A 26739-nucleotide genomic window follows, 5' to 3' on the forward strand; every position below is an offset into this window, starting at 1 on the left:
CAAGCAAGGCGCTAACGCACAGCTGCACCGCTACAGTAGCGCTCTGCCTCTCTCGCTCTTTGATGACATAATTGCTCCAAGAATTCTGATTTGAACGACTTGACAGTTCAGACTGCCATTCTGGAAAAATGTGGCCCACATACGAAAGTGACACAGATCGGATTTGAACTGGTCCACTTCTATGCTACTTGTCCCTTTCAGACCGTCAAGTTAATGCCTCACTCGAGTCGGAAAAACACGAAAAAATCGGATTCATGCATTAAGACCTGCAGTATGAACCTAGCCTATTTGTATTCTGCTGACCTTAAAGTTTTAAAATGAAAAACAAGAAACCCATTTGTCAAAGATTGCATTGACATTTGGCGTAAGGCGCATCAACATGTTAAGGATGTTCCTCAAATATCTCGATATAGTCCTCTGTGGGGTAATTCAAATTTTGTACCAGGAAGTGATGATGGGGGTTTCAAAATATGGACAGAGGAGGGAGTTGAAAAAGTTTTTTCTTTATATTTGAACAATATTTTACTTACGTTTGAAGAGCTTTTCCACAGATATAAAATCCCCAAAAAACACTTTTTAAAATATTTGCAGGTAAAACACATTATTTCAAAATACAAACAGATTGAATCAGAACCGCCGCTGTCTATTTTAGAAAATCTGACGCTCTCAGATAATTAGAAGGGCTTACTTTCTTTATATTATTTGGTCTTGGTAAACAGTGAAGATGAAAATGCAACTGATAGATTGAAAGCATTGAATTCTGGGAGGCAATAACAGAGGAGGAATGGAACAAGGCATGTCTAAAAGCCAAAAAGCAAACTATTAACACAAGAATGAGGTTATTGCAATACAAATGGTTGATGAGAGTATACATTACACCTGTAAGGTTTAACAGCTGATCCCTCAATATTCCAGGCACCTGCATTAAATGTATAGAAGGACGAGGATCTCTTTTACATTGTGTTTGGGAGTGCCCTAAATTGCGGGTGTATTGGACAGAAGTGGGACGTATTATGTCGTACATTTTTGGGACTGATGTACCTTACAATGCATAATTGTTTATACTGGGCATTTACCCAAGAGACATTGTGATCTGCAAGAAAAAAAGAAAAAAAAAAAGACTTTGGACTACTACAGGCCAGGAGGCTCATTGCGCTATTCTGGAAGAAAATGGACACACCTCCAATAAATCAATGGATTAAGGAAATGCTGGGAAAACTAATTTATGTGATGAGAGAGAAGGCAGAAGATTTTGAACAAATGTGGAAACCTTTATTGGACTTTATTGATAAGTAGGGTGTGCAACCACCTGTGGTATCCTTATGTGTGAAATTATTTGACTTGCGGACTGTTTTGTTTTGTGTTGTCACATTGTTATAAAGTGTGTATAATCAATAAAAATATTGTGGAAAAAAATATATTCTCTAATCGCACAATGTATCGTTAAGATGAATGATGAGATAATGATAATCAGAAATCAGAGGGAATTGAGCCCCGCATGAGAAAGCTTTGAATGGAAAAATTTAAGATATAGAGAGTTTTATGTTTCAATTTCTCAGTCCTTTATGGTCATCCTTTTTGTTTGTGTTCCACGGTCCACTTCATTAGCACTGGTGGGTGGAGCCTTCTGTGGTGCACCTGCTGTTCATGACAATCAGATGTGTGCAACAGAAGCGGCTGGAACATGTTGGATCATTGTATTACCTCCCTTCTTTCTCTCACGCTTTGGTCTAATCTTTCCTGCTCTGCGTATGTTGTTTGTCTTTATTCGAGTTGTACTCTATGTTTGGTCATCCTTTGGGGAATATAATAATTTTTATGACATCTGTTTACTAATCTGTAATTCATTTCTGTTCTTGGTGTTGTCCTTTCACTTTGGCTCTGTCTACCTCTTAAAATTTGGTGTTTAGTTGAGAGTTATTGCACATAATCCTCATTGGTTTTTACGCAGTATTGTTTCTCACTTGTTGCATTCTTACGTTTCACTTTGATATACAGTATGTAGCCTTGGCCGGAGAGTGACATTATCTAGTGGTACCCATCTTTATTATTATTGTTTCCGACCCTGAAGCACATCATCCTTTCAATTGTGGGTCAGCAGAGGTGGCCAAATTAAATCCCATCTCCCCCACCGATCTTCCAGTTTTGCTCCTCACTGCTGCTTCCCCAACCTGAGAGCCTATCTCTCCTTTCATGTCATTCAACTGACCATGACCATTCTCCTTGTTGAATGGGCAAGGAATCCTCTACAGCCAATATCGACTGGGAACTGCCTTAACTGCTGTCTTTTCCCAGGTCCCGGTACTGGATATAGTTTGGTAGGCCTGTTTACAACCCTCGTCTTGTGAGACAGTAAGTTCTATGATGATAACATCTTTGCCGTTTCAGAACACAGTACAGCATCCGAATTCAGGGGTGCATGCTCAACCTGCAGAAGATGCATTCTCACACCCACACACGTCTACCTTAGTGTCCTATTATAAGGCTTTTTTTTAGCAGGTTACACTTTGTTGTCACTGTTGTTTATTTTCATTTTATACCAAATCTAATAAATGGTCTTATTTTCCCTATTGGATTGGTGTTTTTCTTCCCTCCTGCTCCGGGTACTGGCATTTTCGGTAAATTGTCCTGGCTTCCCCTTTGCTTTCCTTGGAGTGTTTTATGTTTTTGGTTGTCCCAAATCATCCAAAATCCCAGAAGGTTTCAAAATCTAACAGTTGACATTGAAGGAATCTGATCTTCTAGCCAGATCGCCGGAATCACGCCAGCTGAACCGCCGGACCCGCGCTGGCGCAAATCCAATGGTCCGGGCCGGGGTGCCCCCGGCAATCCGGCCAGAAGGGCAAATTCTGCGCGTTCACCTTAGTCTTAACCCTTTGTACTGACTCCATCTTGAAAGGTTTAAAGAAGGCTCACCGAAAACAAGTTGGCAATTTATTTAGGTCGACAGAGATCAAAACGGCAAGGCAAAACAGAAAACACTCAGGTGAGGAGGCAAACTCGTCCCAAAGTCACCAAATCAGAAGTTCCCGAGAAAAATGACAACGCTTAGTTAAACATTCAGTCTTTTGAAGGCTCGAAGGGCAGGAAGAAGCGTGTGTTTGGGATTATTGTCTGTTTGTGGATTGGACAGGAGGATTTGGGAGTTACTGTTGTTCGGGCAATGAGGATGTGTAGTTTTCCACCTCAGCGTCAACGGGGCTCTTGCAGTCTTGTCAGTCGTGTTATCAGTTGGATAACGGGTGTTCTCCTGTCTTCCTCGTGTTAGCACAGACTGCCCTGCCATTTGTCGTGGACAGTCCGGGAGAACTGGTTGCGAGACTTGGTGCAGACGTGGGACTGTCAGTATCAATCTTGCTCAGTTAGTTGTATAACGCACGCGCTAGGCTTCCATGATGAAAAGGCGTTGTTTATCTCTTATGCCCTATATTCTGTTTGTTTTCCTTAAACTATGGTAAAAGTGCTATTTATTTTATATTGGGGGTGTTGGAGTAATGCAAACAGTTAGATGGTGCCAACGAGAAAAGGTACTATCTCCTTCAACATTAAAATGTGTTAAAGAATAATTGACAGTATTAAGTAATTAAGTATATAAAAATTACAAATGAAAAGCAAGAAATGCAATCAACGATGACATCCCCTGAGCCAAACCCTGTTGTACACCCTGATTACACTCATGGGTCATTTTTTTATATGGTGCCATTTGGATGTAACACAGTGGACACTAACAGAGTTTGACATTTTGTGTTTTAAGTTAACTCTAATCCTAGCTTTGCAAGTGTAATGGCAACATGACGTTGGATATTTGATGAGAAATGTATAATTTTACAAATAAGCAGTGTTGTTAATCTTACTTGAAAAAAGTAATTAGTTACAGTTACAAATTACTTCTCCCACTAAGTAACTGAGTTAGTAACTCAGTTGCCTCATTGTAAGAGTAGTTACTCAGCAAATTAAGTGATGTTACGTTTCAGGTTCTACACATTATTACATTATACATTCAACAACATCTTTCACATCAATGATGTTTATATCAATTGATTGAATTCAACTGATTTTTTCATGAAAAAAAACCACAGGTCACAATGTTTATTTTTAAATTTTTTTAAAATTTCACCTATAAAAGAGTGTAACGGTACAAAAACTTTAACTTTTAAATGCTGTGAGAAAAAAAGTTTTGTTTTTCCTCTTGTACTGAACCCGCACTGAACAGTGACCCCCGTGCCGAGGTACATACTGAACCGTGACTTGTGTATTGTCACACCCCTCATATATATAGATATATTTTTCAATATGCAGGTAAGGCTCTATATCTCCTGCCTATTCTGTCTTTGCTCTAGTTGTTTTGATTAAAAATTATCACACGGATACGTCAATTCAAGAAAGGTTTATGGCAAGTGACTATTTTCGGTAATTAAAAAAAAAAAGCCAAATATATACACTATAGGCTATATATGGCGGAAAACACTCAGGTGACTTAAAGTTCCGATCTGAGACCCCCAATCTGGCCAACTTTCAGAATTGTCCGATATGCATGATACATCATTGGAAAACCTAAAATCTCAATTTTCTGGGGGAAGAAAAATTTTAAACAGGAGAACATTTAAAAAAAAATAAAAATAAAAATTAAACAGCGAAAACCTTATTTGGAAGTGAGAGCAGAATTAAAGACGCCATGACTTTATGGAGATATTATCGCGTAATTTCATAGAGCGTTAGTATAGTTAGTATAGTTTTATATTGCAATATATTGCAATATGAAACAAAAATAAAACTCAATTTTTTAAATCACATGAATTTATTGGTAATATTGTCACATACAACCTGGTACAATCAAAGAACAATCAATATCTTCAGCTACATCATGAATACTAAAATTGTGACTTTTGTTATAATTGTATGTAGCACTTTTGGCAATTTCTGTCATGTCTTTTGATGGCTGCACTTCAGCTCGCAATTCAGTTTGACTTGAAGGTAGTTCGTTAGTGTGTAAAATTACAGATTAAAAAGGTGAATTGATAAAATAAACTTACCGATGCAATCTTTGAGTCAGGGACCATTTCTTTTGCTAATTCTGAGAAGTGATCAGCAATAGTTGCAGGCAAATTGTGTTCGGCAACAAATTGGCAGAATAAAATCTCCGCTTTTGTCACAGCATAGCTTTTCATTCTGCAGACTGTATCTTTATGACCAGTGTTGTTAATCTTACTTTAAAAAAGTAATTAATTACATTTACACATGAATTACTTCTCCCAAAAAGTAATTGAGTTAGTAAGTCTGTTACCTGAATGTTAGAGTAATTAGTTACTTGGCAAACTTCTCCTTCTTCTTTCATGTTTGTTTTTTCATTCAAAGACAAAAAATTCATAGTAACCTTTGCTATGTTTGGAAGTCATTTATTGTTGTGAATCAACCGTTAAAGTTGTTAAAATTGCTCCCGTTTTTGCATTAATTCCCTTCTGTCTACTTTCGACATGTGAAAGATTTAAAACGGTTTCATCATTTAAAGATAGATTCAAGTCAAGATTTTGCCGATTTAGGAGTATTTTAGATAAAAAGTTACTTTGGTTCGCTAGGAAGGTTCACTACAGCAGTGCCTTTCTGAGAAGTATACTGCTTTAAGATGGCGGCTGCTTACTAACGCCACCAGTCTGTCATTTCGCGTTTAATTCTATATGCATATGATATCTAGCGCAGCATCAAGTGGGCGTAGATTGTAGGCTGTCAGCTACAGTCAGGAAATATTGGAGCCACCTAGCCTAGCATCACGTTTGCAACAGCGTTACAACACTCTTCCTTCCTTCCCACGCCTGCTCTTCTCTCTCCGTGTGTCTGACTTTTCTCGCGTCATTCAACCAACGTGGTAACGCATAGTAATGCACACCTTTTTGGTGCATTGTCTTGTTGCCGCAACGGTGATAAAATCAGAACAGAGAAAAAAACGTAATGCACGAAAAATGTACAGATTTTGAACGTACGGCGTACACATTTAAAAATCAGTGCTCACTTGTACAAATTACGCCGAAACCGTACAACTTGACAGGTATGTCATAATGTCCCTTTTGCAGCAAAGCCTCCAGAATTGCTCCATTCTCAAGTCCTACTTGTGTGAGCGTCTTTGAATTGGTAACATGTCAAGTATGTTCTGTGCAAAAAAAAGAGAAGTGTATACTTTAGGTTCCAATTGTCACAGTCAATCCCTTGTGATTTTCCTCTTTCCATTTTTTTCCAGGCTCTTTGGTGTTTGATTCCGCTTTCCTAGCCCTTCTTCTTTCAGATTCTGTAACATCTCTTTGACCAAGTCTCTTCTGTCCTTGGCTCTTGATTTGCCTTTTTTTCCCAACTATAATACTGCCACATACCTGTATATTTAACATGTTGTCTGCCTGTGCAATGAAAGTGTCAGCTGCCAACTCGCATCATGATCTTGAGGTGGTACCTTCCTTTCTGCCTTTTTTGTCTCGTGAGTCCCTGGACTTCTTACAGCTTTGCACTTAGATACCCTAAATTCCTCCATAACAGTTGACAGTGGAAGTTGGAGCCATCTTCTGACATTTTCTGTTTAGTTCTAGTAAGTATTCACTTGTGATTCTTTTTTTTTTTTTTTTTAAACTCTTTATTTAGTTATTTATATATATATATATATATATATATATATATATATATATATATATATATATATATATATATATGAACAACAGGAACAAAGACAGTACAAACTAACATAAAATAACAAAATAAAATAGTACAAGGGGGGCATATAAATTCTCATTTAGTTGAGTGAGCATTGTCTTTGTCTTTGAATAATGTCCATTTTCTCCAGTTTTGCGTAAAGTCACCTGCTTTGATTCGCAGATGAAAGGTCATTTTCTCCATCACGTAGATCTCCTCCATAATGTCCATCCAGTGTCCTGTTTGTGGAGCATCACTTTTTAACCAGTTTCTTGTAATGGCCTTCTTATAGGCGACAATCATTATTTTGAAGAGGTACCTATCTTCTTTCATAACAACTCCTTCTGGGATCAATCCCAGATACAGAACCCGTGGGTCCCTGGGAACCTTATAATTTAAGATGTCCTCCAAAAGTCTAATACTATCGTCCCAGAAAGATTGTAGTTTGGCACATGACCAGAAAATATGACTGTGATTGGCGTTATAGCTTCCACATTGTCTCCAACATTTTTGTTGTAGTCCAGTCTGTTTGCTTTTAATTTGAGGCGTGACAAAGAAACGTGTCAGATTTTTCCAGCCAAACTCCCGCCAGCGTTTGGAGCTCGTAGAGCTGTGTTGTGTTTTGCATAATAGACTCCAATCACACTCTGAAATTTTGGTCTGCAATTCACCTTCCCATTTAGATTTTATATACAGTGAAGTGTTACCATTACATTTCTGTAGGCATGTGTATAGTTTAGAGACAGCTTTGGAAGGCATTTCCTTATAGGCATCCGTCATCATTTTAACCAGCACATTGCTCTCTGATGATATAACAGTTTTCACTTGTGTATCAAAAAAGTGTCTGAGTTGTAAGAAACGAAACAAGTCTTTGTTTTCTAGTTCAAATTCGTTTTTAACCTTTTCAAATGATTTAAAAATGTTACCTTCTGTCAGTGTGCATATGGCTGTAATACCTCTATCTGTCCATGTTGTAAAGGTTTTGTCAATTTGTCCTGGTCTGAAAAGAGTTGTCTGTGAGGGCCATAGCAATAACCTGCAGTCCCCTTCAAGTTTATATTTTCTAACTATGTCCGTCCAAGTTTTTAGTGTTTCGGAAAGAGTGAAGTTGTCGTCCTCCTGGTGTCTGTAGTGTTTTCCTCCTAACCTGGTCTCAGGTAAACTTTTGTTCTGGGTGAGTTCTATATTTTTCCATTTAGCATAATATTCTGGAGAACACCAACATACCATATATTTCAACTGAGCAGCATAAAAGTATTCTCTTAAATTGGGTAACGCAAGGCCTCCATTTAGTTTCTCTAGTTGGAGTGTTTTGAATTTGACTCTAGGTCTTTTGCCTTCCCAAATGAATCACGAGATCTGCTTATCCCATGCTGTAAATTGAGAGTCTGGGATCCGAACCGGTAGAGAGAGGAATAGGTACAACAGTCTAGGTAGTATATTCAGCTTTATTGCCTCTATTCTTGAGCTGAAATCTGAAGTTATTGATAGCCATTTTGACAGGTCTTTCTGTATGTTGTTGTTGATTTTATGGTAATTTATCTCATATAGCTTATTCAGGTCCTGTGTAATAAAGACTCCAAGATATTTTATATTTCCCAAGTCCCATTTTAATTTATATTTCTGTCTGATGGAGCTGCTCGGTGTGTAGTTCACACACAGGACCTGTGTTTTAGTTATATTTAGTTTGTACCCAGATTTCTGGCCAAAATTATCCAGGACTGACAGAAGTTTGGGAAATGCTGAGTCTGGGTTTTTTAAGTACGTGACAATATCGTCAGCAAATAATCCTATTTTATGTTCTTCTTGTGCTATTGTAATTCCTTTAAGTTCGTCATTCTGTCTAATTTCCTGGGCCAGTGGCTCTATGAAAAGAGCAAATAGAGTGGGGCTCAGACAACATCCCTGCCGGGTGCCTCTATAGAGTGTAAAATGATCTGTTAAGGTGCCGTTGATCTTAATTCTGGCAGTTGGCTCATTATAGAGGGATTGGATACATTTAATGAATTGACTGCTGAAACCCATCCTCCCCAAAACAGAGAAAAGAAAGGGCCAGCTGACACGATCAAAGGCCTTCTCTGCGTCAAGGCTGATTAAGACTGCACTTAGTTTTTGTTTATTAATTGTATCTATTAGTTGTATTGTCCTTCTAATATTATCTTGGGTTTGTCGGCCTTTTATGAAACCTGTCTGGTCTCCCTCTATTAGCTCTGCCAGTAAATGTTCCAGTCTTTACTTGTGATTCTTTTACTCTATGCTTACGTCATTAATGCTGTCTGATTCAATAATAATAATAATTATATCAACATATTGAATGGCTTAATTGTATTTAAATGATAATCTGAGTGGAAAAATGAATTTGGGGAATGAAGGAAATCCTACAAAGTTTGTAATAAAATATTTTGGAGTGACAGATAAGACATGCAGTGAACAGGAGTTTGATGATTAAACACTTGTCAAAGATATTATAGTCACAAATGTGGCTATTAAGGAAAACACTCTGATCAGCAGGAGGGCTTACAAAGAAAAAGTCAATCTGATGCAATTTCCATTCGACACCGTGGCCCATCTACATGTATGGCATGTGTGTGCCTTCTGGCTAAAACACATTCAAGTGCTGCAGTTATGGAACAGTCTGTACCATTGCAGAGTAAACTATTTGAGTCTCATCCAAAATTACATAGCACAGAATGGAGGTATTTTTATATGTCATTCACAGGACACAATTTCAGCTTTAATTTCAACAGTATGACAGGCATAATTAATCTCTTTCATACAGACTATTTCTCCACAAAACTGACACCCTTGCAGTGGCTAGAAAGTCAGAATCAGTACGTGCCTGTCAAAGTTGGCCTCAGTGCTTGCTTTGGATAACATTGTTTAAATGTAATTACTATGATCAATATAAGCCAGTATTGTAGAAAAGTGTTCAGTGCTGCTGCACTACAACAGTTGCTGGTTTGAATCTGGATGAGATACTTTCTGTGTGAATGCTATATGTTCTCCATTCCGTGTAGAATCTGAGACTAGTTCGAGCTGGTAGAAAGACAGCAGCAATGTTCCCTCTAAACTCAGCGCACGATAAAATCTATGCAGCGCACAAAGTAAAATTCAACAGAAACGTATTGTAGCATCACTTGGACTACTGTCAGCGCTGGAGTGATGTGTCAGAGTGACACTCCTATTGGTGCGTTCGACACGGCACCGCGGCACTCCCATTGGTGGGTTACTGACACCACGATTGTACAGGTAGTCCCCGGGTCTCAGACTTACGTGATTTCGACTTTACAACGCCTGAGAGTCCAGCATTTTGTCTCCAGTCGTTTTTTTTCCCAGTCGCGTAAACAGTACCTAGTTTCCGTTGCCTTTCTTCACGTCAGGATCCCCTCCTTAGTGTTGTGCATGAACGCGTTCAATGAACGATCGTTCATGAACACGTTCATATTTTGGGCGAACGTGAATTGAACGCATCATATTTCTGTCTCATGAACGTTACTGTGAACGCGCTCATTCTAGCGGTTGTGAGCGGTGCTCATAACTTCGTTCATTAGTTCATCACATTTAGAGCCTTACCGACAAAACTGCATATAAAGCCATAGGCTAAAAACACACAATAAAAAAATTAACCTTAATAGCGGAAAATTATCCAACCTGGCAACCCAAGCTGCCTGTCACGGCCGTACAGTTTAAGCAAATACGTCATCACAACAACGGCAGCATGGACACAGAAGCTGGCAGCTCTCGAAACCCGGCCCGCTCAGAGCAACTTTCTACACAGTACCAGCATTTAAAAGAGTTTTACGAAAACTTTACTTGTTTACTTGTAAACTTTGTCCACCTGGATTGAAGAAGACCGTCCGTACGTCGGTAACGTCTTTAGCCAACCTTAAACGGCACATCGAAATAAAGCATGCGACAAGCCTTGCTAGGTATCTGCGACTGCGAGCATGTGCGATTAAGAAATAGTCGGCAACGGTTAGCCAGAGCAGTACCTCTGCCACCCAAATACCGCTAACAGCATACCAGAGTGGCCCCGTTTTCTGTCTCTCGCAAAGCATTATGGAAACCCCAGTAATCTGAGGGCTGCCGTGGTTGGACAAGGATTTGAAGTTGAATATGAAGATGAATCTGACACATAGTTTCAGTGTTAAAAAGGATACATGAATTGCTGTCTGTGGTTCTATATGGACACTGCCAATAATAGCTTGCAACAATTTTTGGCGAACAAAAAGAACTGAACTACAAAAGTTCATTTTTTGGAACCATGAACTTTAGTTCAAAATTTTGAATTATGAACTGTGAGCTGAACAGTTCATTTTAAAATTTGTGAACTGCAATTTGAACTAGTTCATGTAGAAAATGAACTTTCCCAACACTGCCCCTCCTTCCCCAAGCAGCGTCAACGCCATCCTGCAGTTGCTATCAGATCGCCTTCAGATTGCATTTCCTTGTTCTCCTGAGGTTTCTGCTGCTTTCCGCCTGGCCCCAGTTCCTCTTGGGAGTCCCGATCTGTTTTTTTTTAGTTCGGACAGCGGGCACACATCTCATGAACAATGAGATTTTTGTCTTTTTCATTTCAAGTGGGCCAAATCAAATATATAAATATCATCGTATTTTGATCATGTCGTCATACGTCGAGACAAACGGCGTGTCAAATTTTACATCGGATGTTGAAAGGATGGTATGTCGATGCGATCGTATGTCCTGCTACCCCTGTGTACATATAAAATATATGTATATATAGTTAACTCTACATACAAATTTAATTAGTTCCAGGACCTGGTTTGTAAGTCGCAATGGTCACACGTCGAGCGGGATTTTCCCTTAATAAATACTGCAGGTACAATTATTAATAGCAATTACACATAGCAAAACAAATAAATTATGAACACAAAATACGGAATAATAAAAATGAATCTGGAAAGAGACTGGCAAACAGAGGTTAGAGGAGAAGGCGGCTGTGAAAGAGGATACATTGAGCCGTGCTCTGTCTAATTGAATAAATGCATTAAATTAGACGCATGTAAAGCAAATACATTTGCAACACCCCTGTTGAGTGCAGTGGGTTTTAGCTTGATTCCAGGCCATGCTACTCATTGAACGATGTCGTGGGGGCATGGAGGATCCAAATTCAGGGAAACGGGAATGCGAGGCAAGGTGGCAGAAACTCAAAAATGTTTACTGATAGTTAACACAAAAAAAAACCCAAAGCACAAACAAAAACCAAGGGGACCAAACAAAACGTATCAAAATTTATAATGGCAGATGATGCAGGAACACAAGGACAAGAAACGTTGACAGGACAGGCGCTTGGATAGACATTTGAATTAACACTTGGATTTACAATGACCGAACAAGAACAGACAGCATTTGGGGAACTTAAATACAGACATGGGGTAACAAGACAATGAGATACAGGAAGCAGCTGATTGGTCAAGACACTAGGAGCAGGCCAGGTAAAATCAATGGGTAATCACATGGACAAGAAAAACTAGGGCAAAATCCTAAGAAAACTCAAATCAAGGCATGAGAGAGAGAGAAAGATGCATGCAATGTTTGGTCGATATGTGTTTGGATGAACAAGCAGTCACTGATGAGAAGAAGCTGATCAACAACATGTATTGATCAGACCATAAATGTTCAGGAATTTTAGACTTAATAACTTACACACGCCTTTCTTCTGAACATAAAACAGATACAATTTACTCAAGACACTGCCGTCATGTTGATAATGACTGTAATCAAGCTCCCTGCAGCAATGGGTGTGTATGACCGTATGTGCATTTGTCTTTGAATGCCCAGCGATGCGTTGCACATGTTTTTTTGCCTCAATATAAAAGATGATGTTGACAAACTCTGGCCTTCCTGATTGTAGTTTGCGTGTGGTGCCAGAGCTTGCTATTATTTTCTCAGGATACGCTGCTATCTTCTTACATTCTAAAATGATGCACATGACAGGTTAAGTAAAGATGCAAAATTGGCTGTGAGCGTGAGGTTCTTTCTTTGTTTTATTTTTCAAAAAGCCATTCCTGCAAATTCAGTCGCCAAATTCCAAATTGTCATCTAGCATTGTGTAATTGAAAATACAGTAAATAAGAAAAAAAAAAGTTTTTTATTTTTATATTTTTTTTAGTATATTCTGAGTATATACCTGAGTATATTCTCAGGTAATAGCAGAATCGTATCATACACTATATATATATATATATATATATATATATATATATATATATATATATATATATATATATATATATATATATATATATATATATATATATATATATATATATATATATATATACAAACTAAAATATACAAATATACAAAATAAAATATATAATATACATATATATATGTATATATCAGAGGTTGCGCTAGACTTTTTCGTTGTCTGTCATTTTGACTGACAGTGTCATAAAAATCTGGTCATAATCTATTTTTACCCGTCACTTGCATTTTTAAAATGATAATAATGACATTTTCAATAGTATTTAGTTTTCATTCATTTTTAATTAATATTCTGTCCGAACAAGCTTAACAAGAGGCAAACAGACAGCGGAGTGCACCAATCAGCGACGGGCAGACGTGCCGTTAGCAAAGTGACGAGGGCAGGACGAGGGACTTGCGCGCGGAAGTAAACATATGAGGAGAACGGAGTTTATTCAACATGGCTAGCGCGAGACAGACTGTTGTCAATGTCTCGTGTCAATGTGTTTTAGCTCATTTAAAACTGAATTTACCGCGGATTGGAACATATTCTCGTCTCTCCAGCCATCCGTGTTGTTGTAGAGACGACTTTCGGCGCGCTCGTGAAGAACACGTCACGCAAATAAACAAATCTGATTTGTCAATTGATTTTGTACCTACTCGAGAGGCTGTGTCCCAGACTTTTCTCTCAGTGTTTGAAAAATACAGGGAGAACAGTCTGGCCGTGCCAGGTAAACACTCAGTTACCTTGACATTATTCCGAGTAAGGCCAACGACGTCATGCATCAAGAGAGACAATAGCTAATTAATATGCTCACTTGCCACCCTGTGGTCTGGGGTGTGAATTGCAACCTGTCAAAATGACGGATGGACTTCAGTTTTTTCCATCACCGTTTTAAAAAACCGGTCAACGACGGAAAATATTCGGTTATATATATATATATATATATATATATATATATATATATATATATATACATATATATATATATATATATATATATATGGCAGAAAACACTCAGGTGACTTAAAGTTCCGCTCTGAGACCCCCAATTTGGCTAAATTTCTAAATTGTCCGAAGGCATGTGTGATACATCATTGGAAAGTTTAAAATCTTCTTCTTTTCTGGGGGAAGAAAAATTTTGGACAAGAGGGCATTTAAAAAAAAAAAAAAAAAAAAATTAAACAGCATAACCCTATCTGGAGGTAAGAGCACGCGAGAGCAGAATTACAGACGCCATGACTTTAGCGAGATATTATCGTGTACTTACCATGTTTCGATCCAAAAATTCCATGTTGCATGTGTCACTGAGTGTCCAGACACAGCTGTGAATGACCACAGCTGGATTTTTTGGGGGATTTTATGAGTGTAACATGGTAATATATCAAGGATTGCGATGCAGAAATCGCAGACATCAAGGAGTGGTGGAGATTTTCTCTTTCATATATTTACCCTTTTAAACGTTTTTTTTTTTTCTTTCTTTGGATCGATTTTTTATCATTTAACATATCGGGGAAAATGCGACAGTAACGAAAAAAATACATTTTAGCAATAGTTATGAAGTAGATATCTTTGACTTTTTTTTACAGACGCCTTCTTTTTCATTGTGATGTAATTTGTTTAAAAGTTTAAAATATGCAAGTGAATAATTTTTTAAAGTCGTTTTTTTAAAAGAAATAATTAGGCATCAATTAATGATTCTAAGCTAAAACATGACAGACATTTTGAATAATAAATATAATTATTTATCTTGTTTTCATGGCTGTGTTGAAACAAAAATGGTTGCAAGACGTCTGTAAACGGGGGTTTCCAGGGTAAAACGGCAAATTGAAAATAGTTCGGGGGCTAAAAGCGCCATGAATCTGCTATGGCAGCATATAGACATACTGTACGTATTGTTCTATCAAACACAACAGTTCTTTTGGCTTAAAATACAACAGTTTATTTTATAGAGGGTTGCAAAAGCAGAAACTGCTTTTTCAGTCTTGCATGTGTTTTCCGCCATATATATATATATATATGTGTGTCCACACATGTCCACTCTCAAACACTTAAAATGGGATTTCCGTGTTCTGGCATGTAGTCTAATGTGCTTGGTTCTAGTGCCGATGTGATTAAATATGCAGGAATCAACTTGAAATACAAAGAACATGCTTAATGCATTAGTGCGCCAAATCTATGACATTGTCTATGTTTAGCAGTACATAAAGTTTATAGAATTGACAGAAGATTTCACTGCTTGTGATTTGGTTTTACTGTTCTAAGATCTAAACGCGGTTACCAACCCATTTCGTGGCCAGTTTTTATATCAAATAAATATTGTTATTTGCAAAGGGGAAGCTTCAGTATCCTTTGAACAGAATTAGTGACATTGTGAGTGCATAGTTCGGCTTTTTCCCACCCCGTTTCAAGCTACACATATATGTATTCAATATATATTTTGTTATAACTATTATTTTGTTATCATCCTTATTATTATGAATGTTTTTCTTCTGTTGTTGTTGTACAGTGGTACCTCTACTTACAAACGTCTCTACAAACATTACTTTCAGGTTACGACACGTTTAACCAGGAAATTATTACCTCTTGTTAAGAAATAAATTTCAGGTTATGAGAGGCAAAAATACTGTATAATACTGTAAAAGATACGTACCGTATTTTCCGTACTATTAGGCACATCTAAAGTATAAGACACATCTTCAACGAATGGCCTATTTTAAAACTGTTTTCATATATAGGGCGCACTGCATTATAAGGGGCAGTAGTAGTAGTGGTTGGGGTTGCGTTATGCATCCACTGAATGGAGCTGCGCTAAAGACAATTCATGTAATTTCATGTCATGAGTAACCAATATTGATCCATATACAGGGTGACACCCCCCCCCCAAAAAAAGTGATGGAAGAAAAATATTTTATTCATAGGAATTGGAACCTTAAAAGATGTTTATTAAGAAATGATGATGGAATTTTCACTTTTTAAAAAAGACGTTCTTTAATTAGCGTCCTCCTGTACGAATGCATTCATGAAATCTGCTGTAGAGATTCCTCATTGATTCCTCATCTGAGCTGGAATACTGTTTACTTGCTCAAGGTCACTCGCTGTCTTGCTGCCACTTGCTCATGTCTGCCAAGATACAAAATGCCCGTTTTTATTGTTTGTTTTTAAGTGGTCAACAGCAGATTTCAGGAATGCATTCATGCAGGAGGACACCATTTAAAGGACATAATTTTTAAATGAAAATTCCATAAATATTTCTTAAATGGCATGTTTTAGGGTTCCAATTACAATGAATAAAATATTGTAACCATCACTCTTGGTTTTATTGAATGTTTAAAAACTTGCTTTTGCGTTACCTTGTTGTAGTTGTAGTAGCTTTTTACATCCACTAGATGAAGCTACGCTAAAGGGAATGTCCCGTCATGATTAACCAATATTTATCCATATATCGGCACATCTGATTATAAGGCGCACTTCTGTCGGCTTTTGAAAAAATGGAAGACTTTTACCCCAAAGCCACACCGCTTGCGGCTGCGACAAGATTAGCTGCGTTCATGGCGTCGTAGGTATTTGCAAGCATGCTAATCAATATGACAATTTCCACGGCCTGCGGGATTGTCTACGATGTGCCACGTGTAGGCTTGACGCAGAAGTTTTTTTTTTCATGACGGCGTTGCTGGACCGCATGAAGTTACAACAATACCACCGTGCACAAAATGAAATTTAGCACTAATACAAAATAAAACTACCGTTTCCCTTCAAAATAAAGCACTTCTGTCAATGAGGATCTATATTCAATGAGGATCAATGAAGATATTATATTCAAGGTGAAATGTTCTGTAAAGCTATTTTATTTTCCATACTTTTTGATGATCATGAACATATAAAATATTTGCTTTTTGTCATGAGCTTGTAGTGTCCTCATGCAGAAAAAAAGACAAACTCAGTCGATAATTTATATTTTATTATTTTTGTCATGTTAAAACAACAAAAAACAAATGTTGCACTCATTACCCATCGTTTATTCTCATGTGTCTGACATTGAGACGTACATAGTACATATTGTGCCTGAATCCGTGCATTCTCATGAGAACCCTTGTGATTTCCTCTGTCTGATTGCCGCTGACATTTGTAGCGCAAATGCAACCAACAGAAATTGACCTGCGAGGTTTTCGTAGCCGTCATGCAACAGTGTCACAGCCGCAAGCGGTGTGAATTCGGGGTTAGGTGCGCCTTATAGTGTGGAAAATGCGGTACGGTATTTCCTGCTTTCTGCTTTTAGATGCCACGCCATAAGATCCTGCTGCCATATTGGTCATAATCTTTCCCATTCCATCCCCTTCAGTATGCTGCTCTCCTATTGGCCTATTGTTGATGACGTTTTAATTTAGGTGTCACAGTATGATGACGTGCACAGGTGCAACGGTGTTATTGTTGTTATAGCGGGTCAACGTCTGAGCTAAATGAGCACAAGACTGTTTTTTTCTCACAGTTTTTTTTTTTAAGCCCACAGACGGTTCATTACATTAGTAGCACATCAGTGCACAGGTTTCCAGCGTTTTTGTGTCACAAAGAGTGAAATAGGCAATAGGCACCCTCTATCTCGTGAAAAAGGACACTGCCTCACTCGAAAGGTACGTTTTTTTGTGCATTTTGTTCTATTATCTACTTCATTGCAGGTATTAAGAGTTGGGTTAGGAATATGGAATGATTCAAATTTGTTTGGCTGTTGTTTTATTCCAGTTTTACCCCAATTGTAAAATTTAATATGATGTGTCGGTCATGGTTGGAACAGATTAGGACATTGACATGTCAAACGTGTCTCTATTTACGAAATTTTCGGGTTACGAGACTACTTTCAGAACCAATTAATGTCAAAAGTAGAGGTACCACTGCATTTCCTTTATGACTGCTCGAAATAAAAATCAATAAATCAATAGCTAAGGAATGTTTCTGATTTCATACTTATTTTATACTTATTATCAAACTACAACACAATGGATAGCATATACAGGTATGAGTATATCAAGTCATGTTCACGATGTTTTTTTTAATCATGTTTACAATGCTATTTGTTTGTTTTCAAGGCTTAGGTTAAAATTATGTTTCAACCCATTTGAATAACTTCTGACTTAATGTTTGTTTTCTAAACCCCCTGCATCCAACCTTAAATTGAGAGACGACTGATAATATTGGAATAATATTGTTGCTGTCCACTGAGAAGCGTTTGTCTCCATGTTTTTTAGAGTGTTTTTCAACTTTATTTGAAACATATTTTCATTAAACAGAATTTGTTTCATGTATTGAAAAAAGTGCGTTTCTCAAAAATAATAGGTTATGTTTAGGAGAATCAGTTATATTTTCCAGATCATGCACCATATTTATGTGGCAATTTTCACTTTTAGAAAGGGTAATTTTCAGATATCGCAGGAATCAATAGCCAGGTACAATTAAAATGTATGCTCCAATTGTTCTGATCTGCACTCAATCATTACTCTGTGTGTTGGCAGAGAAAAGTAATGTTTGTTTTTAGATAGACGATTTGTATTGACATCACCCACCCTTGTGTGGAAGAATTGTTTAGTTTGTTTACCAAAAACTAACCTTGTCAGCTAAAAAGCATCTTAGCGATCCTTATAACTTGTAGCCAAAAGCTCCTTTGGTGTTTCTGATAAGGCCTGGGATCGAAATCTTTTTTAAACCCTTTTCTAGCCCGATTTGTACACCCAAAGACACAATAGAGACACAAAGACACAATTGTTTGAAACTGTTTCAAATATACCTAGAAAACATAGTCGTTGCCTGACGTACTTCTCTGGGGCACATGGCCCAGTACTGAACTACAGTGGCCCGGTATAAAATTCACCTGTAAAAATATACACATACATACATACATACATACATGTGTATATATACACATACATACATACATACATACATGTGTATATATATATATATATATATATATATATATATATACAGTTGTGGTCAAAAGTTTACATACACTTGTGTCATGGCTCTCTTGAGTTTCCAGTTATTTCTACAACTCTGATTTTTCTCCGATAGAGTGATTGGAACAGATATTTCTTTGTCACAAAAAACATTCATGAAGTTTGGTTCTTTTATGACTTTATTATGGGTTAACAGAAAAAGTGATCAAATCTGCTGGGTCAAAAATATACATACATGGATCTGAAAAAGTGAATCATTGACTTGAACAAGTCAGGAAAGTCACTTGGAGCCATTTCAAAGCAGCTGCAGGTCCCAAGAGCAACAGTGCAAACAATTGTTTGTAAGTATAAAGTGCATGGCACTGTTTTGTCACTGCCACGATCAGGAAGAAAACGCAAGCTATCACCTGCTGCTGAGAGAAAATTGGTCAGGAGGGTGAAGATTCAACCGAGAATCACCAAAAAGCAGATCTGCCTAGAATTAGAAGCTGCTGGAACACAGGTGTCAGTGTCCACAGTCAAGCGTGTTTTGCATCTCCATGGAATGAGAGGCTGCCGTGCAAGAAGGAAGCCCTTGCTCCAAAAGCGGCACCTTAAGGCTCGACTGAAGTTTGCTGCTGATCACATGGAAAAAGATAAGACCTTCTGGAGGAAAGTTCTGTGGTCAGACGAAACAAAAATCGAGCTGTTTGGCCACAATGCCCAGCAATATGTTTGGAGGAGAAAAGCTGAGGCCTTTAACCCCAAGTACACCATGCCTACCGTCAAGCACGGTGGTGGTAGTATTATGCTGTGGGGCTGTTTTGCTACCAATGGAACTGGTGCTTTACAGAAAGTAAATGGGATAATGAAGAAGGAGGATTACCTTCAAATTCTTCAAGATAACCTAACGTCATCAGCCCGAAGATTGGGTCTTGGGCGCAGTTGGGTGTTCCAACAGGACAATGACCCCAAACACACATCAAAAGTGGTAATGGAATGGCTAAATCAGGCTAGAATTAAGGTTTTCGAATGGCCTTCCCAAAGTCCTGACTTGAACTTGTGGACAATGCTGAAGAAACAAGTCCATGTCAGAAAGCCATCAAATTTAACTGAACTGCACCAATTCTGTCAAGAGGAGTGGTCAAAGATTCAACCAGAAGCTTGCCAGAAGCTTGTGGATGGCTACCAAAAGCGTCTAATTGAAGTGAAAATGGCCAAGGGACATGTTACCAAATATTAGCGCTGCTGTATGTATATTTTTGACCCAGCAGATTTGATCACTTTTTTCTGTTCACCCATAATAAAGTCATAAAAGAACCAAACTTCATGAATGCTTTTTGTGACAAAGAAGTATCTGTTCCAATCATTCTATTGGAGAAAAACTCAAGAGAGCCATGACATCATGTTTTTCACAAGTGTATGTAAACTTTTGACCACAACTGTATATATATATATATATATATATATATATATATATATATATATATATATATATATATATATATATATATATATATATATATATATATATATATATATATATATATGTATATATACCGTGGGGAGAACAAGCATTTGGCATTTGATACACTGCCAATGGGTTTTCCCATTGACTGTGTATCAAATACTTGTTCTCCCCACGGTATATATACATTACATATATACATATATACATATATATATATATATATATATATATATATATATATATATATATATATATATATATATATATATATATATATATATATATATATATACATATACACACACATATATATATACATATATACACACATATACACACACACATATTATATATATATATATATATATATATATATATATATATATATATATATATATATATATATATATATACACACTATATATTGCACAGAATACTACGATACTGTGCTGCCTGTGACGTGTTCCAAGAGAGCCTGCCCAGTTGTTAAGAGTTTTTACGATCAATACCTACTGTATACTGTATGATCAAATGCTCATGTACCCAAAAGAGTAATGAAGTCGAAAATACCTTTATTCTACTTTGGACACAAATTTGCTCGTGGGTGCGCAGTCACAGACTGTATACATACATAAATACATTTCCATGGGTCTGCATTATATTATTTTTATCATTATTTAATTCATTTTTTATTGTTGTTTTTTTGCGTTGGTATTGCTTGATAATTTTTTGAGGAAGGATAAAGCCTATTGAGTAACCTGTAACCTGTTGACTATAAAAAAAAAAAAAATCCCGTTTAGTATATAATATGTTACATACTTGTTGGCCATATGAATTTAGGGAGGTAGAAATAGTTGGTTTAGCCCTTAAATACATGCAACATGAAGCAATTATCAGAGAATCCCAAAATTTGGAAAAATAAGGTCCTAATGAAACCTTTTCTTTTTCAGATTTGTAAAACGAAAAATCAAAATGAATATGAGTAATAAACGCTCTAATATCTATTACACTTGCTAAATCCTTTTTTTCTTCTCATGGAACCTGCAGATGCATGTGCATCCATCATTAAAAAAAAAAAAAAGTCAAAATTCTTAATTAGTCTCAAAATCATGAAATTTTAGGTGTATCAAATGTGATACATTTGGCAATTAAGGGTTAAGATTAGCATCACCTAATTATTATTTAGTTTACTGTTATTTATGTCAGAATTTAACCATATTCAATTAAACTGCATCTGAGCCCATTTACTTCTGGGCATTGTTTTGGACACAGGACATGTGCTCCACAAAGCAAATGATCCATTAGGCTAAGAAGTCAAGTTTTTGTAAGAAATGGTTTTTTTTTGTGTTCCAGTTTTTTAGTATTTATATGCACGCCTTTTTCTTTCTTTCTTATTTTCTACGGCATAAAAATACATTATGACTTGAAGTCTGCAACTGAACTTTTGTACAATTGCCTTTCCAAATTTTGATTTTAACAGCATTGACTTAGTAGAACACCCAGTAGCAATACTTTTTGATTAAAAAATCATCTTGCTAAGATCTTGTGTACTGCAAAGCACAAGTGACCCATAAATTATATTCCTAAATAATTCCTTTTATTTCCCATAAGTGGAACACCATGCCACAGGATACACAACTGTTAGTCCTGCCATTTTACTTTTGCACTTTTCCACTGCCATAATTATAAGCATGCTAGATATACTGTAGCTTTAGTTAAAATCTATTAACTGTGACTATAATTTTTCACGCTGTAACATTGCAAACAATCAGTGGTTCTGCTAATCCTGATAAATCATTGTAAAGTCACACCATATAGGAAGAAACGCAACATAAAATAGAAAGATACTCCTAAAACTTTCATGTCAGTATACCTTGAACTTTCCTCAATGGGCTCCATTTTTAATAATCAACTCAATTGGATTTTTATACAAGTACAAACCTAGCTGTACCATTTTGTGAATTTGGCAGACAGCAGTGCATCTTTGAAGATACGAAAGCTCGTGTGAAAATTTTGTGCCTGACGAGCAAAAATTAGGCTCAGTACCGGCCCACATCATAGGCAAGCTAGGTGGTTGCTTAGGACACCATCTAGTGGAGGGGCCGCCCAATTACTTTGAGGAAAAAATACTCGGCGGGGGGGGGGGGGGGGGGGGGGGGGGGGGGGACTCATGCTACGCTTCCCCAATAAGTAACATATAAAAAAATTAGAGATGTGATCGAAAATTCAGCGCCGAAAACATTCGGCCAAAAATAGCTGAAACTGCATTTTCGTGTACCAAGTGTACCAACGAAAAGTGTGAAGAACCATAATCCTCTTCTAATGATGTCATCAATATACGGCCAGAATAAACGCTACTGGCTCACCACCAACATGTCTGTGGTTTGGAAGTATTTTGAGGTATTGAAGAAATATATACATGTTGATAAAATAAATTTGCTTCATCGCTGCTACACGCTCATTTTGAAGTTGCTTTGCATTGAGTCCTGCCTCATACTGAGTATAGTGCACTTGAGCCCGTGCATGAGTAGTTTGGAGTTTAATCAAGCGAACAATATACAAATAGTATTTATATGCATACATGTGTGTTTGCTGTGGTTTACAAAAACACCGGTGTCTGGCACGAACACTTCCTCTTGTCACATTTTTTTCTCGCCGCTAGAACTCCACTTGTCTGGGTCTCACTCGATTCCACAAGAAAACACAGAGTCCTATTTTAAGGAGCAGGAGAGATAGTAACAGCCTTGTAAAGAGCTTTATTAGTTTTGATGAGAACAAAACAGAAGAATAAACTACTGTAGAAGAAAACTGCTTGGCTTTATTAAATGCTTTATTGAGTGAGTCCACTCACTCCACTCCACTCCACTCCACTGCTCACTTACACACAATGAGTTGCCACAGCAACTGTTTAACAAGTAAAAGGATAATTGACGCATGCGGCACGTTTGAAGTTAGTGACTATTGCAAGATCAGACGCAAACATCTGTCAACATCGTTAACTTTAAAAAGCAACTCCAGTACACGGCCTGACGAACAGAGAGCTGGGAGAGGGAGGGAGGGAGCGAGACTGAGATGAAGCGATGGCTTGGTATTTTTCAAATTGAAAAAAAAAAAAAAATCTGTGATGGACCAAGGGCGCCAAGTTTGAAACATGAAGTAGCGAGGGACCACTGTAATCGGAAAACGATGATATAAAATGAATTTTAAATGAAATAAAAAATGACTTATGTGCATGTGTATTTTTAGGCCTTTCGTCTTTTTGGCCAGGTGGTTCCAATATTCGCTTTTCGGTTTCCGCCAAGAATTTTACTTTCGGTAAATCCCCCAAAATATATACATTATTTTCAGAATTACTTCTGGTCTTAAACTGTGACCGTGAGTCAGGTAATGATCTGGCGCCCTGAACCTCTTGTTGCTCTTATTTTGTTCCTCTTGGGCTCTTGATGATAGTGAAAGGTGTGGGGAGGGGTTACGCATCATCTCACTGTGTTAGCAGCTAGCGATTGATAAACGAAGCTGTCACTGCTGTTGCTGTCAATAAGACTTTAAATATGAAAAGGTCCAAGCCCTCAGGTGCTGCTTTAAGAAAGCGACAAAAGGAAAATTTTCCAATTTCTGATGAAAAAACAGAGAAATTTGTGAAAGCATACATTTCAAACATAATGTTGACGTTAACACACCTAGTTTTTGCTTTAGTTAATTCCCAAACATCTGAATAATTTTTTCCTTTTACAAAATAAAATAAACAACAAGTCAAACAGAGCTTTTGATAGCAAAGTAACAATTTATTTACACATAACTAACTGAGAGATGACGCTGTTGTGGCCACGACGGCCAGGGTAAACTTTTCCCTCATGCCGCCTGTCTCATAAAGATGGATTTTTTTTGAGTCCGTCTTTCCAGCACGGACTCAAAGGCATCGTCCGCTGCACTGGTGGTCCCGGTCGTTCTGCTCGGTCGTCCAGCGCCTGGCATCCTGGACGTCCAGTCTTCCGCCGGTGCCCCGGCTGTGCGGCCGGCCGTTTGTTCCGTTGAATCGGGTTGGGGGTCTTACCAAATGCGCTACTGCCCTCCAGTGTCCAGTTTTATTGCTTTAAAATGGATTTTCAGCTTTGTGCTTTGGAGCTGAGTTGAATCAGCACCTAGAGATGTCTCTTGTTTTAAAAAAAAAAACGTAAATGATGTATATATACGTCTTTGGGACACTGAAACAATTAAAAATAGAACGTATTCATACGTTTTTGGGAGCAAATGAGTTAAGCATTATGTGCAGTTCTTGTGGTAAAACAAATATAACTAAAGTGAGATTGAGCACATAATGGTTTTAAACATTTTTTACTGCAATGAGGTCCAGAATGTTTGTCTCAAATGTGATAAATTTGAAAATATAGTTAATGTGCACTTTCGACTTCTTTTTGTTTATTTACCTATGTTAATGAATGTTAACGTTAACCTACAGTATGTTACTTACAGTATGGCCAGCTTATTTATTTCCTTACACAGTTGTACCTCTACATACGAAGTTAATTCGTTCCAGGACCTTGTTTGTAAATCAAAATGGTTGTATGTCGAGAAGGACTTCCCCATAGGAAAGCATTATAATTCCATTAATTCGTTGTACAGCCCAAAAACCTATACTAAATCCTTAATAAATACTGCTGGTACTATTACAAAGGGCAATTACACATTGCAAAATAAATAAATTATAAATAAAAATCTGAATAATAATTTAATAATAGTAATTATAATAATTATAATAATACCGGTAAAAATCTAACGAATTGGGTTCTCATGTGGCAGTTGTGTTTTGCAAGTTGTACTTGAATGCACCGTGTTGCTGAGTGTGAGCGGTGCATTAATGTTTACTTTCACTTTGCATGTTCTCCTCAGCTCCGGCAGACAGTAGCCATGTTGTGTTGCACAAGTTTTGAAATAAATTATTAAAAACCTGACGAAGCTGCTGATTTCTTTGGCGGTGTTACCACAATACTAATTGTCACCTTAACTTATGAAGACTGACGAATGAAGGTTGGAGGAGGACCGTCGAGACCGTCATTCCTATCTACATTTCAATGATAAGCGTCACCTTTTTTCACCACCTGCACTAATATTCTTGGAATCCATGTTGATTTCTCTCACAAGAAAATCCACTGTGCGTCTCTGTCTTGCGGGAAAAGAAAGAAACTGCGGCGCAGTCATAAATCCTCGTATTTCGAGCAGGTCGTCGAATGTAGAAACAAATGGCGGGTCAAATTTTACTTCGAAAAAAATCGTGTGTCGAAGCGATCATATGTCGACGTACCGCTGTAATTTCAAAAATAAATTAATAAACAAATGTTTTGTTATCTTCAATATATATTCAATTTCACTGTGCATAAAAGTCATTTGTACTTACTTTTGTTAATGTATGTTACTTATTTTTCTTACATATGTCAATGTTTACATTATCTTCAAGTTCAATGTACTGTAGACCCCATGTTCTTACGTAGTTTAAATTGAGGTTTTGCCTTTAATGTGAGGAAGGAAATGAGGGAAAATAAAAATTTGGATATGGAGGATGGGGTTACTGTATTGTGTTTTTATTAACTGTTATTTTGCACATCAATGAAAAAATACAATTTCAAATGAAAATCACTTTCTCATGTATGCCTTGTTACAGTAAGTTTAAAGCAGTAGCGTAATGCATGTGTAAAGCCTGGCTCTGTGGCGACCATTATGTTAGAGAGTTCCAGCAATAAATTCTCACCACTTTCACCTCTGCAACCTGTGTATACATTCAGAGACAGTATGTATAGTATGCCCTCACGAAGGTTTCCCGATGCTTCTTTTTTTTCTCTTACCTGTTTTTACAAGCACAAATACTACTCCACATTCCAACTCACAGGTCACAGGTCATTTTTCGCTGCCACTGTGCCATTTCATATCTGGGGCAGGTTCTCCGCTGAGGACACACACCGCTTTAGATTCGCCACTGCTTTACATAGCTACACCGTGTTCACCTGATTGAAAAAGTTTTGACTAACACAAGACGCGATGTGTTGTTTACTACTCCCGATAGGCTGCAAAAAATTGTGAATTATATATGAAAAAAATAAAAAGCTAAAGTGGGACTCAAACCTGAAACTCAAATATTCATAGCTGCTGCTTCAGAGCCGCCATTTACTAGGTGACAAGGTGCCACACTGTAATCTGGACTTCTATAACTAGTAACCAGTAATGTGCTCAAAAACACACTCAAACGGGCAGGGTGATTTATTTTTTTGTACATACAAGATGGTGTGTAACTATACATTTTTTTTCTCTCTCTCTTGATATTTGGTTTTACAAAGACATCACTTGAAAACTTCAGTATTCCCTTTATTTATTTAACAGTATATATATTTGAGTTAGCATTGTCTTTTAATGTTGTTGTTGGATTGGACGTATTTTCCTAGATTGACTATATTTTCTCCCTTTTG

This window comes from Corythoichthys intestinalis, chromosome 6, assembly GCF_030265065.1.
Source record: "Corythoichthys intestinalis isolate RoL2023-P3 chromosome 6, ASM3026506v1, whole genome shotgun sequence".
In the NCBI taxonomy this organism is placed as follows: Eukaryota; Metazoa; Chordata; class Actinopteri; order Syngnathiformes; family Syngnathidae; genus Corythoichthys; species Corythoichthys intestinalis.